Genomic DNA, 15979 nt, shown 5'->3' on the forward strand with positions numbered 1-15979 from the left:
GTCCCTACAGCAGTATTTCCACCACACACTACACAGATTTATAATGTGTGTATTTAAATAAAAATGACCAGTTTTATGGTTTCAGTTTTATAGTTTCAAAGTTTTATTAAACAAGTTTATTAAAATTTTAAAAAAGTTTACTAAAAAAACCATTTTTCAATAAAAGTTAAATTATTTTACACTGGTTGTCTGTCATTTCTTTCTGCGGCGAAAAAGGTTAAATACAGGGTATTTAAAAGGTGAAATGGTATTCAAAACTAGGTATATAACTGTGGGTAAATTTTAGCTTTTTGCCACAGTTGTGTTCCTGGTTGTGTTTGAAGCAAAGTATTTCAAATAAAAAGTTGTGTTTATTGTTGGTGATTTCCTAACAATGTACACAACTTTTGTTAAAAGGTGAAATACTTTGCATAAAACACAACCAGGTACACACCTGTGGCCTAAAGCTAAAAATAGAGACCATGACAAGATAGCCAACTTTGGTTGGCAAAGGTATATACTGTTGGTACAGAAGGTACACAAGTTTGGTTGGGCACAAATCTTTCACACTCTGTCATCCTGCCAGTGTACTCTGCCTTGAGGTGACATAAAGTATAGTGCAAAATTGTCCCTCATTACTGAAACCGTCACAGATCTTCTAGTGGTAATGTCATGGTAATCTTGCAAGGTGGTTTCTTCAGAGGTGTCCTCAATGGAAATGGGTTCCTTGCAGATAACAAAATTGTGGAGTACCACGCACGCTTTGATCACCTCGTCCACAGTTTCTGTCTTGAGGTTGATCGCAGTCAATAGGACCCGCCATTTGGCTGTCAGAATACCAAAGGTACATTCAACCATTCTTCTTGCTCTTGTGAGGCGGTAATTAAAAATGCGTTTTGGTCTTGTCAATCCTCTGCTAGAGTACGGTTTCAAAAGGTGTTCTGACAGCTGGAAGGCTTCATCCCCTACACAGACAAATGGCATAGGTGGACCAGATGTTTGTGGCAGCGGTCTAGGTGGTGGGAACTGGAAGGTGTTTCCATACAGTTTACGCCCCATGGCAGACAGTTTGAAAACTTGAGAGTCATTGGAGCGGCCATAGGCCCCAATATCAACCGCAATAAATTTGTATTCCGCGTCAGCGATGGCCATGAGGACAATTGAAAAATATTTCTTGTAATTGAAATATTCCGATCCCGATCCAGCTGGCTTTACAATGCGGATATGTTTCCCGTCCACAGCGCCCAAGCAGTTTGGAAACTGACATATCTGTTGAAACTTGTCAGCAATTTCAATCCACCTCTCTGTTGTGGGCTCTGGTAAAAACTCTTCAGCTAAGGAGTCCCACAGTGCACGGCATGTGTACTTCACAATTCCAGATATGGTGGAAATCCCGAGTCTGTACTGGAAATGCAGTGACGAAAGGGATTCTCCAGTTGCAAGAAATCTGTGGGGAATTAAAAAACAATAAATTAGTTTTAAATCACAGCATTACATACCAAAACTGACCTATAACACTTGGAGATACAAACTACCACCAACAAGATTGCAGTGAAAGTGTGCTCTGATGCGATCATATCCAATAAATGTGGCTTACCTAAAAGTCACCATCAGACGCTCTGCGGGTGAAACAGAGAAGCGGCAATAGGTGTCCGCTTTTCTTATGAGGTGTGCAATGCGCTCCACCAAGTAATCAAAATTCTCCATTTTCATCCTAACATATCCAAAAAATGTATCCGGGTTTCGTCGAAGGTCCATGCATAGTGTAGAATAGACCCCACGCGTCATTCTCTTGGCTGTGATGGGGTGGATCCACAAACGTCGTCTACGATGCCTGATGCGCTGCTGTCTCGCTCTCTCCTTCTCCAGAACAATCACCCTCAAACGATTTGCCTCCGCTGTAAAATCCGCCAAATTCTTCAAAATATTTCCAATGACAACATCCATCTTCGCCAGTAACTTGCTCTTCTCTCCAACCTGCACTTTCTCCTCTACAACCTGTCAAAGAAGGGCTGTAGGAACATGCTATATATAGTTTTCCAGTAGCCAATCCCGTTCGGAAGGCCACAAGGGTCAATTTTAAAAACCGGATCCGGCGTAATCCGTCGAAAAACGGATAGAAAAACGGATGAACCGGATGAGATGGATCCGGTTTTGTCTGTCAAGAAAAAGACGGATCCGGCAGAAAACCGGATCCGTCACATCCGGTTTTACAAAACATTTGCCGGATCCGGCGTTCCGGCACGACGCCGGATCGCGCCTGACGCCGAAAACCTGATGTGTGAAAGTAGCCTTAGTGAACGCAACTACCCAGCTCACAAACTGGAGTTTCTGGCTCTGAAATAGGCTGTAGTGTACACGCTGCATGACTACCTCTATGGGGTACCTTTTGTGGTTCATACTGACAACAATCCATTAACCTACGTGAGAACCACAGCAAAACTGGATGCCACGGGGCACCGATGGCTTGCCACACTCTCTTTGGATGATTTCAACTTAAAATATCGACCAGGGATCAGTAACATTGATGCAGACACCCTTTCTCGCCTGCCTAGGGAACCCTTAATTGAGGAAGAAGAGGGAGGATGGATAGATGTCCCTGCCTCGGAGGTGAAGACTCTGTGCCATAGACATCAAACTAATGCCCTCCCTATGCAGTGCTGTGCTGAATTCTTGGGAGCATCCAGTGAAGCGCTCCCGTTGTACTGCAAAGTGACAAATGTGACCCCAGATTCTCTTCCTCAACTGACTCATAATCAAGTTAGAAAGGCGCAGCAGGAGGATCGGTCGGTGGGGGTAGTCCGATGGTGGGTTAAGAGGGGCTTGAGACCCAAGAAGAATGCATTGAGAACAGAGAAGTCTGTCCTGCTGACTCGGCAGCTAGAGTCGCTAGTAGTAAGAAATGGACTACTATACCGGGAGGCAAAGCGCCAGAAGGGAGGAGTTCCTAGACAGCTGGTGTTACCCACCCGATTTTGGAGGATGGTCATAAAGTCCCTGCATAATGATCATGGACATCTTGGCATCGAGAAGACTACGGGTCTTGTGGCCGACCGATTTTACTGACCTCGGATGGAAGCGGATATAGAAGAGTACTGCAAATCATGCTCACAGTATGTGTTGATAAAAACTTTGCCTTTGAGAACCGCCCCCCTTGTGAACATTACCAGTGATGGCCCACTTGAGCTAGTGTGCATTGATTTCCTCTCCATCAAGCATGATGAAAGTAAAGTCAGTAATGTGTTAGTGGTCACTGATCATTTCACCCGATATGCCCAAGCTTACCCCACTAAGGATCAAAGGGCAATTACTGTGGCAAAAACCCTATGGGAGAAGTTCTTTGTACATTACAGGCTGCCAGCCCGCATCCATACTGATCAAGGAAGAGATTTTGAAAGTAGACTAATCAAGGAGCTATGCTCTATCTGTGGGATCAAGAAATCCAGAACCACCCCCTATCACCAACCCGAGAGGTTCAACCGTACCCTTTTGAACATGTTAGGCACTTTGGATCCCAGGAAGAAAGGACACTGGAGCAGGCATGTGAGTCAGTTGGTTCATGCCTACAACTGCACCATAAATGAGTCAACGGGATACTCGCCTTACTTCCTCATGTTTGGAAGACAGGCCCGGCTACCAGTGGATATCAGTTTTGGGACATCCTATGACAACTTTAATGGCACGACCTACTTAAAATGTGTCCCAGGTACAAGAAAATTTGAAAAAAAAGCTTACAGATTGGCAGAACAGGCCTCTGGGTCCTCAGGGAGGCGCAATAAGACTCGCTATGACTGTAGAGTTCGAGAACAAGTTTTACTGCCTGGAAATAGAGTCCTTATCCAACTTTTGGGCCTTGTGCTTCAAGCTTGCTGATCAGTGGTGTCCTGACCCTTATGTGGTGATGGAGAAGCTGCCTGGTGTCCCGGCTTACAGAGTAAAGCCTGAGAAAGGGGGCGGAGCTGTCAAAACCTATCATCGACACCATTTGTTGCCTGTGGGACAAAACATCCCTTTACCACCATTGCCAATTCAAGGAGGTCATACCACCCCTCTTTGCAATAGGAGAAGTCGTAGGGGCGAACCCCTACCCCAGCTTGGGGTTGCCTCAGGAGGAAGTGACAGCGAGTCTGGGGATGAATGGGAAACCAATGGTCAATGGAGCTACAGATGGACCGAGGACCCATGACCCATAGGCTCGGGCCCTGTAAACCAGACTCCTGAAGTGGAAACACGAACAAAGGATATTTGTCAGGAGGCTAATGCGCTCTTCCCACAATTGGGAGAGAGTTCAGAAGAAGGACATTTATTGAATGAAGAGATCCATCTGGAGGAGCCAGTTTTGGAGAGACAAGAGTCGGGGCTGAGGAGGGGGCCCCCTCGGTGCACACTCGTCCCAAACGGGACGTTAGGCCACCCATGATGTTGACCTATGATAGAATGGGACATACCACTGAGGTCCCTAGGCTGATACCCTCTAACTCAAATTCTGTTTGGCCTTATTTCTCGGTATCTCCCATTTGTCAAGGTGGTGGTTTGTGTGCATGTAAATTTGGTGTTAGTCAGGATGCCCTAACCCCCCTTCATGTTTCAGGTTGTGAGTCCTCATATCGTGATGGGACACTTTTAATGACTCACCAGGGGGAGAATGTAACACCTGCATAGGGATCTGTCAGAGCATCTACCGACATATTGGAACTTACAGACCCTAAGAAGAGTTTTGCAGTGGCTGTTAAACAGGGACCTACAGACACTAATCGTTTTTCTCCTGAGTGGCAGAAGACTACAATTCCCAGGGACCCTTGTTTCAGTGAGATGATAGAAGAAGAGAGAAGGAGGGACCTGGGGGAGGACGCTGTGAAGAAAGTGAAAGCAAATGTGCAGAGGAGGGAGAACATGGCGGCTTCTTGCTATGAGAGACAGAGCGGTGTGGATCTTGATTCCCCTAAGTTGCAGAGTGTGGGGGACCCCGCGGAGATACCCGTGTTGCTGGAGAGAGCAAAGATCCAGAGAGTCCTGCCGGCACTCCCATCGCATAAAGGTCTAAATCCTGCAGCCCCCAGCTGGAGTCCAAAGAATCGTCCAGCCGTTAGAGACACAGTGAGTGCCCATCTGAGACTTGTGGTTCTATCAGCGCTATTTACAGTGAGTACACGGCAACCTAGACTATTGACAGCAACATTCATCTAAGTGCACCCACGATTAGTACTTTGCGCGCCAACATTTGGACTGAGTCACTACAAAAGAGGGGGAACCTGCCACATTATATTTGCAGGGTTGGAGTTGAATTAGATTGTGATGTGTATATGACTTTTATAGAGCACCGTTAATTGCATTGTATGTTTATTCCTTTAAACCCACCTCAATTCTGCTGCATAGCAATAAATCTGTTAGACTGTTTTACTCCTGTTTCCTGAGTGTGTACCGAGCTGTGGCAGGGGCTTCCCGAATCATCCCCTGGCAGAAGATAACCATCCTTCTGCAGCCCCAGAGACAGAGCTCCAATCAAGATTCGGGTGGTGGCACAGCGCCCTAGAGAGGTGAGACCCTCCATATCACCCAGGGTACCGTGGTAGCCCTAAAGGGGTGTTACATCTGAAATTGATTGAATTAAAAAAAATTCAAGATGAGGCCCTATGCCACCACAGATGGTACAGTGAAACTGTGAATGGTCATTAAATCAGTCAATTTGAATGCAATTTTTTGAATGTGAGTCAAAAAAATGTTTTGCAATTTTTTGAATCTCTGGCTACAGATCACCATAAAATTATGAACCGGTAAAGGAATGCATGGAAAGCAGCTAGCATGTTGTGGACTGTGAAAGGGATATATTTGAACAGAATGAGCACTCATTTCTTACAGATGATACCTATCTGAAACAAGAAGAAACACAAGAAAAAAGCAAGAATGTGAGGTTTAAGCCCACGTCTCTTATTTGATGCTATCCTCATTTGATTGAGTAAATTTTAGAAAAGTAATCCAACAGACTTGGATGCAGATTAGAAAACTTTGTATGTATGCACAAAACTATCACAGACCTGAGTGCATTAGAGTAGAAAAACTTGTTTTTACCCACAGTACTATTAGCTACATGGTTGCATAAGGGTAAAAACATTTTTGTGACTCACATGGCATGACTCCCATAGACACAGTTGCAGATTAGAAAAACATTTGGGTATGCACAGTACTATTGTAAGGATGTGGCGGACAGCCTTATTGCTTCCCCTCTCTCCTTCTCCTGTGTGGTACCCGGATGGCGTATCTATGAACATAATATGTGTACTGTTGTAATGCATTGTGGTATGTATTATTGTGCTGTGTTTGCAATGTCCTGTTGCATGATCCAGGATGGGCTTTGTCTTTGGCCCGTCCTGGTCAGACAGGGGTTAATTGTTTCTGCCTCTCTCTGGCAGAGAGAGCGGCTATTTAATGCTTACTTGACCTAGGTCCGGTGTCAGTTATACTCCTGCCCTCGGCTGAGTTAGTTGACCTCGTGCGTACGTGTGCCTTGTGCCTGATATCTTGCTTTCTTGTTTGGTTTTGATCCGATTCTGTCCCTGTTATGAGTTCTGCCTGTCCCTCTTGTACTGTGTTACCTCTCTGTGTATGACCCTCTGCCTGTGACTTAACTATTCTCTGCTCGTCCCTCTGGTACCGCACAGCCCTCTCCGTGTACGAACCCTCGCTTGTCTGACCTGCAATTTCCTCTACTACAGTTTCCCTGCAGTAGGTACATTATATCAGCTGCAGCAGTAGGACGCTAAGCCCCGCCCCTGCAGTCACATGATCTAGGTTCTGGGACTCCTTACTATTTTCAGTGCCACAGATCCTTTCTGCTTGAACCGTCACTACTAAATTGGACCCCGCGCTCTCCCATAGTCCTGACATTATAACTGACCGTTACCATTTTTTTTCTCTGCTCCCTTTCTCCTGTGTGTGTGATGGATCCTATGCACGCTCTTTCTGAGCAGGTAAAGCACCTGACTCAGATGTCTCAGAGACTCATGGGGGGAACAACTCGCCCAGGCTCAGTCTCAGCAGTTGATCGCTGACACTGTGCAGGGGGTTTTATCATCGGGGGCTCGGGATGTTACATTAATTTCTCCTGAGTCTCCGGTTGAGTTACCAGATACCTTTTCTGGAGATAAAAGGGAATTCAAAGTGTTCAAGGAGGGCTGTAAGCTTTTTTTTTCATTGAGACCACACTCTTCTGGGGATGAAAGCCAGAGAGTGGGGGTCATTATTTCTCTGTTAAGGGGAGCTCCCCAGGCTTGGGCTTTCTCCCTTCCGACCACTGCCCCTGAGCATATGACTGTGGATGCATTTTTGAGGCCCTGGGGCATATTTATGATGAGCCTGATCGGATGCGTATGACTGAGGACATGGTGATGTGTGTGCCAGGGGAAGCACTCAGCCCAGTGGTTTTGCTCAGGGTTCAGACGCTGGGCTGCTGAGGTCTGCTGGAATGATGCCGCCCTCTGGGGTTTGTTCCTTAGAGGTCTGTCTGAATGTCTGAAGGATGCCTTGGCTTTCCACCCTCCGCCTGATTCCCTGGAGGACGCTATGACACAAGCCGTCCGAATGGATCGCAGGCTACAGGCGAGGGGAGTGATGCAGACTGAAACCTCGTTATTTTCCCAAGGAAGGGGTGCCAGTCCTACATTTTGGAAACCATGGAGATGGGAACCATCGGCGTCAAGGAGAAAGAAAAGAGACAACGGCGCTAGGGAAAATGCTGTTTTCACTGTGGTGATTCCGGACATTGGAAAAAGGATTGCCCCTCCTGTCCACTGACCAGCCAGCGACTGAGCCCGTGTGATTGTCGTGGAGGTCACCCAGGCTGCTATGAAGGAATACATTTCCGAGAGTCTCCGTCCTTCTGTCTCTCCCGTGGCGGTGGGGTTGTTTTTCGTAAAGAAAAAAGGCGGTGGTTTACGCCCATGCCTCGATTTTTGAGAGTTAAATAAGATAACTGTGAGAAATACGTATCCCCTCCCACTTATTCCTGATTTGTACAACCAGTTGTCCGGAACTAAGTGGTTTTCGAAATTAGATCTACGGGGAGCGTATAACCTTATCCAAGTCCAGGAAGGAGATGAGTGGAAAACTGCTTTTCTCACTACTGAAGGGTTGTTTGAAAATTTGGTCATGCCTTTCGGTCTGACCAATGCTCCAGTGGTCTTCCAAAATTTCATAAATCACGTGTTCTCTGATTTTATTGGATGTTTTATGGTGGTGTATTTGGATGACATACTGATCTACTCTCTTGATAAACAGGCTCACATTGGCCATATACGAGCAGTCCTCCAAAGGCTTCAGGAGAACTGTCTCTTTGCTAAACTAGAGAAATGTTTATTTTTTGTACAGGAACTGTCTTTTCTGGGGTTCATTGTGTCTGCTGAGGGGTATCTCATGGATCCTAATAAGGTGCAGGCCATTGTCGATTGGGTCCAACCTTGTGATTTAAAAGCTCTGCAGCGTTTCCTAGGATTCGCCAATTATTATCGCAAATTTATAAGGGGGTTCTCACAGGTGGTTAAACCCCTCACAGACATGACTCAAAAGGGGGCCGATATCAAGAATTGGTCAGCCACAGCGATAGCGGCGTTTCAGTGTTTAAAAAAATGTTTCATGTCTGCTCCGGTTCTTATTCAACCGGACCCGTCTGAACCATTTATTGTTGAGGTGGATGCCTCAGAGGTGTCGGTGGGGGTGGTATTGTCCCAGGGACCTGCCACTTTGACTAATTTGAGACCTTGCGCCTTTTTCTCGAAGAAATTCTCCCCTGCGGAGAGAAACTATGATGTTGGGAATCGAGAACTTCTGGCCGTGAAGTTGGCCTTTGAAGAATGGAGGCATTTTTTGTAAGGGGCTGTCCATCCTATAACCGTAATTACAGACCACAAGAACCTAGCTTACATTGAGTCAGCTGAAAGGTTGACTCCTAGACAGGCTAGATGGTCACATTTTTTTTTCCCGATTCCACTTCTCTATCACTTTTCGGCCAGGATACAAAAATGTCAGAGCTGATGCCTTGTCACGCAGTCTAGATCCGGTTTCCCCCCCCGAACCTCCATCCTCCATTCTTCAGCCCGGGGTGGTGGTGGCAGGTATTTCTAATATGTTGGAACGGGAGATTCGGGAAGCCCAGTCTCTTGCACCTCCGGCTAAGCCGGTGGATAAACTTTTCGTACCAGCTCAGTTTCGTCTCAAGGTCCTCCGGGAGTTCCACGACTCAGTTCTGGGTAGACATCAAGGGTTCTCGGCTGCCCGGAAGGCCATCGCTAGAATATTTTGGTGGTCTTCTTTAGCCTCTGATGTTGGGGAATTTGTGTCTGCATGTGTTGTTTGTGCCCGTGCGAAAACCCCCCATAACCGGCCGGCCGGGGAATTGGTACCACTGCCAATTCCTGAGAGACCATGGACTCATTTGTCCATGGATTTCATCACCAACCTTCCCCCCTCCAAGGGTAATACCGTCGTTTGGGTTGTGGTGGACAGGTTTAGTAAGCAGGCACATTTTGTACCTTTGGCAGCTCTACCTAATGATTGTTTGTTGAGCATGTGGTGCAGTTGCATGGGGTATACTTAAATGTGGTGTTGATAGAGGAGTACAATTTGTTTCCAGATTTTGGAGGGCATTTTGTAAGAGGTTGGGTATTGGTCTGTCCTTTTCATCCGCTTACCATCCAGAGACTAATGGGCAGACTAAGCGGACCAATCAGTCTCTGGAGCAAATTCTGCGTTGCTTGACCTCAGCCCGACAGGATGATTGGTGTACTGCATTACCTTTGGCCAAGTTTGCGTATAACAACCGCATTAACCAGTCTATGGGTACATCTCCCTTTTTCTGCAACTATGGGTTTCATCCTCATTTCGGAGAGTTTTCCCGTTTGGACTCTGGGTGTCCTGGGGCGGATGAGACTAACCAGCGGTTGGGGGAGGTATGGCGGGAGGTCCAGAGTAACATTACGAAGGCCCAGGATAAATATAAGTTTTTTGCAGACAAAAAACGGTCCGCGGGGCCGGTGTTCCAGATTGGGGATAAGGTATGATATCTACCAAGAATATAAGGCTCAAGGTCCCCTCTGCGAGGCTTGGACCTAAGTTTATTGGTCCCTATGAAATTACCGAAACGGTTAACCCGGTGGCTTTTCGGTTGCGTCTTCCGCCATCTCTACGGATCCTCAATGTTTTCCATAGGGCCCTTTTGAAACCTGTGAGGTCCTGTGGGGAGGGATCATCGTCTTCCCCACCACCGGTTTTGGTAGACGGGCAGTCTGAGTATGAAGTGGAACGAATTGTTGACTCTAGGTTGGTCCGTCGTGCCCTTCAATATCTTGTACATTGGAAAGGCTACGGTCCTGAAGATCGGTCATGGGTTCCTGCTCGATCGATTCATGCAGATCGGTTGGTCTGGGCCTTTCACGCCAAGTATCCTGAGAGACCCGGGGGTCCAGTGGCCCCCCATTGAGAGGAGGGTACTGTCATGATCCAGGATGGGCTTTGTCTGTGGCCCGTCCTGGTCAGACAGGGGTTAATTGTTTCTGCCTCTCTCTGGCAGAGGGCGGCTATTTAATGCTCACTTGACCTAGGTCCGGTGTCAGTTATACTCCTGCCCTTGGCTGAGTTAATTGACCTCGTGCGTACGTGTGCCTTGTGCCTGATATCTTGCTTGCTTGTTTGGTTTTGATCCGGTTCTGTCCCTGTTACGAGTTCTGCCTGTCCCTCTTGTAGTGCGCTACCTCTCTGTGTATGACCCTCTGGCTGTGACTTGACTATTCTCTGCTCATCCCTCTGGTACCGCACAGCCCTCTCCGTGTATGAACCCTCGCTTGTCTGACCTGCGTTTTCCTCTACTACAGTTTCCCTGCAGTAGGTACATTATATCATCTGCAGCAGTAGGACGCTAAGCCCCGCCCCCTGCAGTTACATGATCTAGGTCCTGGGACTCAATACTATTTTCAGTGCCGCAGGTCGTGTCTGCTTGAACCATCACTACTGTATTGGACCCCGCGCTCTCCCATAGTGGGGGTAAGTCACCCTGCTCGGCATGGCCGCTTGCCGACGCTGACAGGGTCCTGACATTTGAGTCCTGACACCTGTGTAATGTTCCTGTATTTCCCCCATTGTATGTACTGTTGTAGAGTTAGGGATATGAAGGGTTAACTTTGTGGGCTGAGCCAGACATCTCAAAAGAAGCAGGAAGCTCCTGCTTCCAGATCAGAGCCCGGCATGTTTGCCCAGGGCAGATGCTCAGCCGTGACCCCAGGAGGGTAAAGGGTGCTGTCCTGGACCTTTGGGCAGCACAACGGGCACTAGGACTATGTGAGTGCCCCGTCAAAGGGACTTCAAGCGTCTAGATTCCGGCATATAGACTATCTTCTCTTCTGGACGCTGTGGCTGCTGTGGGTATGGCCGTGGATGTCGTTAGAGAGAGATCAGGAAGTTTTTGTTGCACTTTATTCATTCCTTTTATTAAATAGTTTCCCTGTTGGTCTGCAGCTCTGTCTGGATTGCATCTGTCCTGCCTATTTCTGTGCAAGGTGTCAGGGTGTACACTGACTGTGGCTTAGTTGACTCGGCTGGGAATACCACCCCGGGCCACCTTGTTACATTTGGTGTAGTTGGCAGGATCAACCCCAGCAGCCCTGCAACTCTGAGATTGATGGAGGAAATGTCTGAGATGTGTGAATTGCTGACTGCTGACAGTGACTTTGAATCTGAGATTTGTGATTTGTTGCCCGCCGTGCAAGAATTGAAAATGGCAGCTGATACTGACTTTGAGCCTGAGATTTGTGACTTGTTGCCCATCGTGAAGGGATTAAAGATGGCAGCTGACAGGGATTGCAAGATGGCACCGACCGCTAAAGAGAAGATGGTGGACATTGGCATGAAAATGAGAGATGTTGCCGCCTTTTGAGGGTGTCATGCAGAAGATTTGGAGCCAAAAGGCAGGGGGTTGCCCCCCTCTTGAAGAAGGCCCACTCTAAATGGGTGCTGGTGAAGAAGTTTCCACTCATGCAGCACAACCCAAGGAAATGGGTGGAACAGCCAAGTGTGGTCTACGAAAGAGACCAGACAGCATATTGCAAGAGAGACACCATTACCTGCTGATATGGAGAGGCACAGCACATCGTTCTGTGGTGGCATCGGCTGTCAGGATTGAGGCAATCTGTGGCCCGGACAGAGTTGGGCCTACGCTTTGAGGCCTGGTGGTCAAAGGAGTTTGTAGGATGGCGTCCGTTCTGGTGGTCAGACAGCGGCCAGTGGAGAGCAAAGAGCTTGTGGAATTAAAGGAGCCAGAACCAGAAGGAGCATGGAAGACATTTGAAGCGGCCATAAAGGGGATTGTGGCAGCCGCCATTACAGGAACCCACGGCCGCACAGGGGGAATCGCCTCAGTGGCGGTGAGTAGGGGGTATCCGTCTAAGCGCCCTATTACCCCTCCTGCTGCTTCTGCACCTCGTGTGGCCCCACCACCTTCTCCAGTTCTTCCCAGTCTCCTGACGCCACTGTCACCCCCGGCAGTGGTGGCTCCTGTGTCCTCCTGGCCTGCACCTGTCTTTTCCAGTGCTGACAGCGTGTATGTGGAGGAGCCTCGGACGCCCACTGTGGAAGAGGCCCAGTGGATATGACGTGTGATCCAGGAGAAGAAGCAGTGAGAGCACCGCATTGTCTGAGAATTGCAGAGCCCGGGTGGGGGAAGCTGAAGCTGGCTGGATGACCAGCAGTTTGCTCCAGCATCTTGACTTTGCCAGGAGATATGGCTTCATTCAGGAGGTGAAGGTGTATCTAAATGCTGGATCCCTGACTTTCAAAGATCCTTTGCAAGTGTGGGACCAAGTTGCCTTTGTCAAAGAACAGGGGCCCTAAGGGCCATATGTGGTGGCCATGCAGATGGCCTCCGATTGGGAGACAAGCCCACCGCAGGAGGCTCAGTGTGATGAACGGCTGGTTGCCACGGCCATAGTTCTTGCAGCTGCCAGGAGAGCATGGCACCTAGACTCAGTGAGGTGATCGCAAATGTCGCAGCAGAGCTGGAAGCTCTGGGACTGCCACTGGAGGGGATGCGGAGCTGGAGGAACAGTGGAGACTACTCCAGTGGATCCTCATCCCACACATATATTGTTTTGCAGGGTCCACATGCAGCCCATTACACCAACCAGTGCTAGTTAATAGACTGAAGAGGCCCCTTTAAAAATGTGTGTGGTGCCAGTTGCACCCGAAGAAAAGTACCAGGGACTGTTCCGCGTTCCTGAGAAGGCAGTGAGCCCTGTACAGCACCTAAGGACTGAGGCGTCAGTGGTGGCCGTTGCGGTCACAATGGACCAAAGTTAACTCTCCCCTCTTTGTTTTTTTTGCTGCGCTGGTTGCGCCTCCCCTGCTGGACCACGGGACTATAACCCTATGAGGGTTAATTGCGGTGAGCTCTGTGTGTGGCTGCGGAACTGAATTGTGTCACCCCTGGACTTTGTCCCTTTTTCTTTTTTTGGACTAACCCCATGTTGAATGCAGTCCATCACCATTTACAAGCCTGTGGTCCCCTAGCAGAAGGGAGAGGGAAAACTGCCATCAGGAGAACCCGAGGCTCGAGCAGGGTTAAAAAACTATATAATAGGTTGGCCATCAGGCCCAGATATGGATTGTATCGGTCTTAGGAACAATAGGACTAAAGTCACGGAGACCGGGACTCTTGTTCTGGGTTACTTGAAAAATTGTTATACTGAAGTTTTTTTCATGCATGTGTTTGCTGCTAATTTTACAGGGGTCGTCATGGACGAGGATGGCATGTTTAAAGAAAGAGGGAGTGTAAGGAGGTTGTGGAGAGCCTCATTGCTTCTCCTCTCTTCCTCTCCTGTGTGGTACCTGATGGTGTACCTATGAACATAATACATGTACTGTGAAGAATGTTACTGCTGTATTGCATTGTGATATGTATTATTCTGCTGTGCTTGCAATGTCCTGTGTAATATTCCTGTATTTCCCCCATTGTATGTGCTGTTGTAGTTTTAGATATCAAGGGTTAATTTTGTGGGCTGGGCCAGCCACCTCAAAAGAGACAGGAAGCTCCTGCTTCCAGTTCAAAGCCCGGGCATGTTTGCCCAGGGCAGATGCTCAGCCTTGCCAGACCCCAGGAGGGTAAAGGGTGCTGCCCTAGACCTTTGGGCAGCACAACAGGCATTAGGACTTCTTGAGTGCCTTGTCGAAGGGACTTCCAGCATCCAGATTCCGGCATATGGACCATCTTCTCTTCCGGCCGCATTGGCTGCTGTGGGTATGGCCGTGGACGTCGTTAGGGAAAGAGCAGTAAGTTATTATCTCACTTTATTCATTCCTTTTATTAAATCATTTCCCTATTGGACTGCAGCTGTGTCTGGATTGCGGCTGTCCTGCCTATTTCTGTGCAATGTGCCCGGGTGTATACTGACTGTGGCTTAGATGACTCGACTGGGACTACCTCTCGGGCCAGCTTGTTATACTATCACAGACACAGGTGCAGACTACACATGGAGGATGTTTTTGGAAAACTGCACACACAAAACCTAATACTGTCCCTCTCTACAGCTGAATCCTGTCCCTATGCAAAATAGAGCAGAAATAAAAAATAATCTGGAACCAGAAGGAACAGGTCCAACTGGAGGAAAAGGTGGATGTGGCAGTGTGGAAGAGACAAGGGAGGAGTGATCCAACACTGATTTTGTTTTGTTTTTTTTGTTTATGCAACTGATTTAAAACGACCTAGAATTAACAAAAGTAAAAATAGCAATCTAGAACTAGGAGGCGTAGGTCAAACTGGAGAAACAGATTGACGTGGCGGAAATGTGGAAGATGCAAGAGAGAATTAAACAAACACTGCTTTCTAAGTATTTTTTTAATTTTGTTTTTTTTATTTTTTTTTCATTTTTCTTTTCTGGGACTGACTTAAAAGAGCATAGTTACATAGTTTTGAAGGCTGAAGGAAGACCCTATGTCCATCTAGTTCAGCCTATTTTTAGTGCAGCTGTTCTGCATTGTTGATCCTGGGGAAGGCAAAAAACCCACAGAGTAGCAGCCAATTTTCTCCATAGGGAAAAAAGTTCCTTCCCCAAAGCTGGGTCAACCATCTACCTATAAAATTATGTTATTCGTAACCTTATATACTGTTACTCACAAGAAAAGCATCCATTCCTTTCTTAAATTCATTCGGTGAGTTGGCCACCACCACTTCCTCAGGAAGAGAATTCCAGAGTCTCACTGCTCTACCGTGAAGAACCATCTTCTATGCTGGTGCAGAAATTGTCTTTCCGCCAAACGAAGAGAATGCCCCCTTGTTCATGTCACAGTCCTTGGTACAAACAGTTCATTGGAGAGATTTCTGTATTGCCCTCTGATATATTTGTACATATATATTAGGTCTCCCCTAAGTCTTCTCTTTTCTAGAGTAAATAGACCTAATTTTGATAACCTTTCTGGGTATTGTAGTGAACCAACTCCATTTATCATTTTAGTAGCCCGCCTTTGAACTCTTTCAAGTTCAGTAATGTCTTTCTTGAGCACCGGCGTCCAAAATTGCACACAATACTCCAAGTGTGGTCTGACGCGTGATTTGTAGAGAGGGATAATTATGTTTTCATCTCGTGTCCCCAGACCTCTTCTAATGCATCCCATGACCCTATTTGCTTTGGTGGCAGCTGGCTGACACTGGGCACTCCAATTTAGCTTCTTATTGACCAAGATGCCTAAGTCTTTTTCCATGTCTGATTTCCCCAGCAGTTTCCCATTTAGTAAGTAATTGCAGCATCTGTTTCTCCTTCCCATGTGCATAACCTTACACTTATCTGTGTTAAATCTCATTTTCAATTTTTCAGCCCAATTCTCTAATTTACTCAAATCTGTCTGTAGTTGCAAACTGTCCTCCTTTGTGTTAACTACCTTACATAGTTTTGTATTACCTGCAAATACTGATATTTTACTGTGTAAGCCATCCACTAGATCATTAATAAATATATTAAATAGTAGG

Source organism: Dendrobates tinctorius, unplaced genomic scaffold (assembly GCF_039654945.1).
Source record: "Dendrobates tinctorius isolate UK_male_01 unplaced genomic scaffold, ASM3965494v1 ptg000241l, whole genome shotgun sequence".
Classification (NCBI taxonomy): Eukaryota; Metazoa; Chordata; class Amphibia; order Anura; family Dendrobatidae; genus Dendrobates; species Dendrobates tinctorius.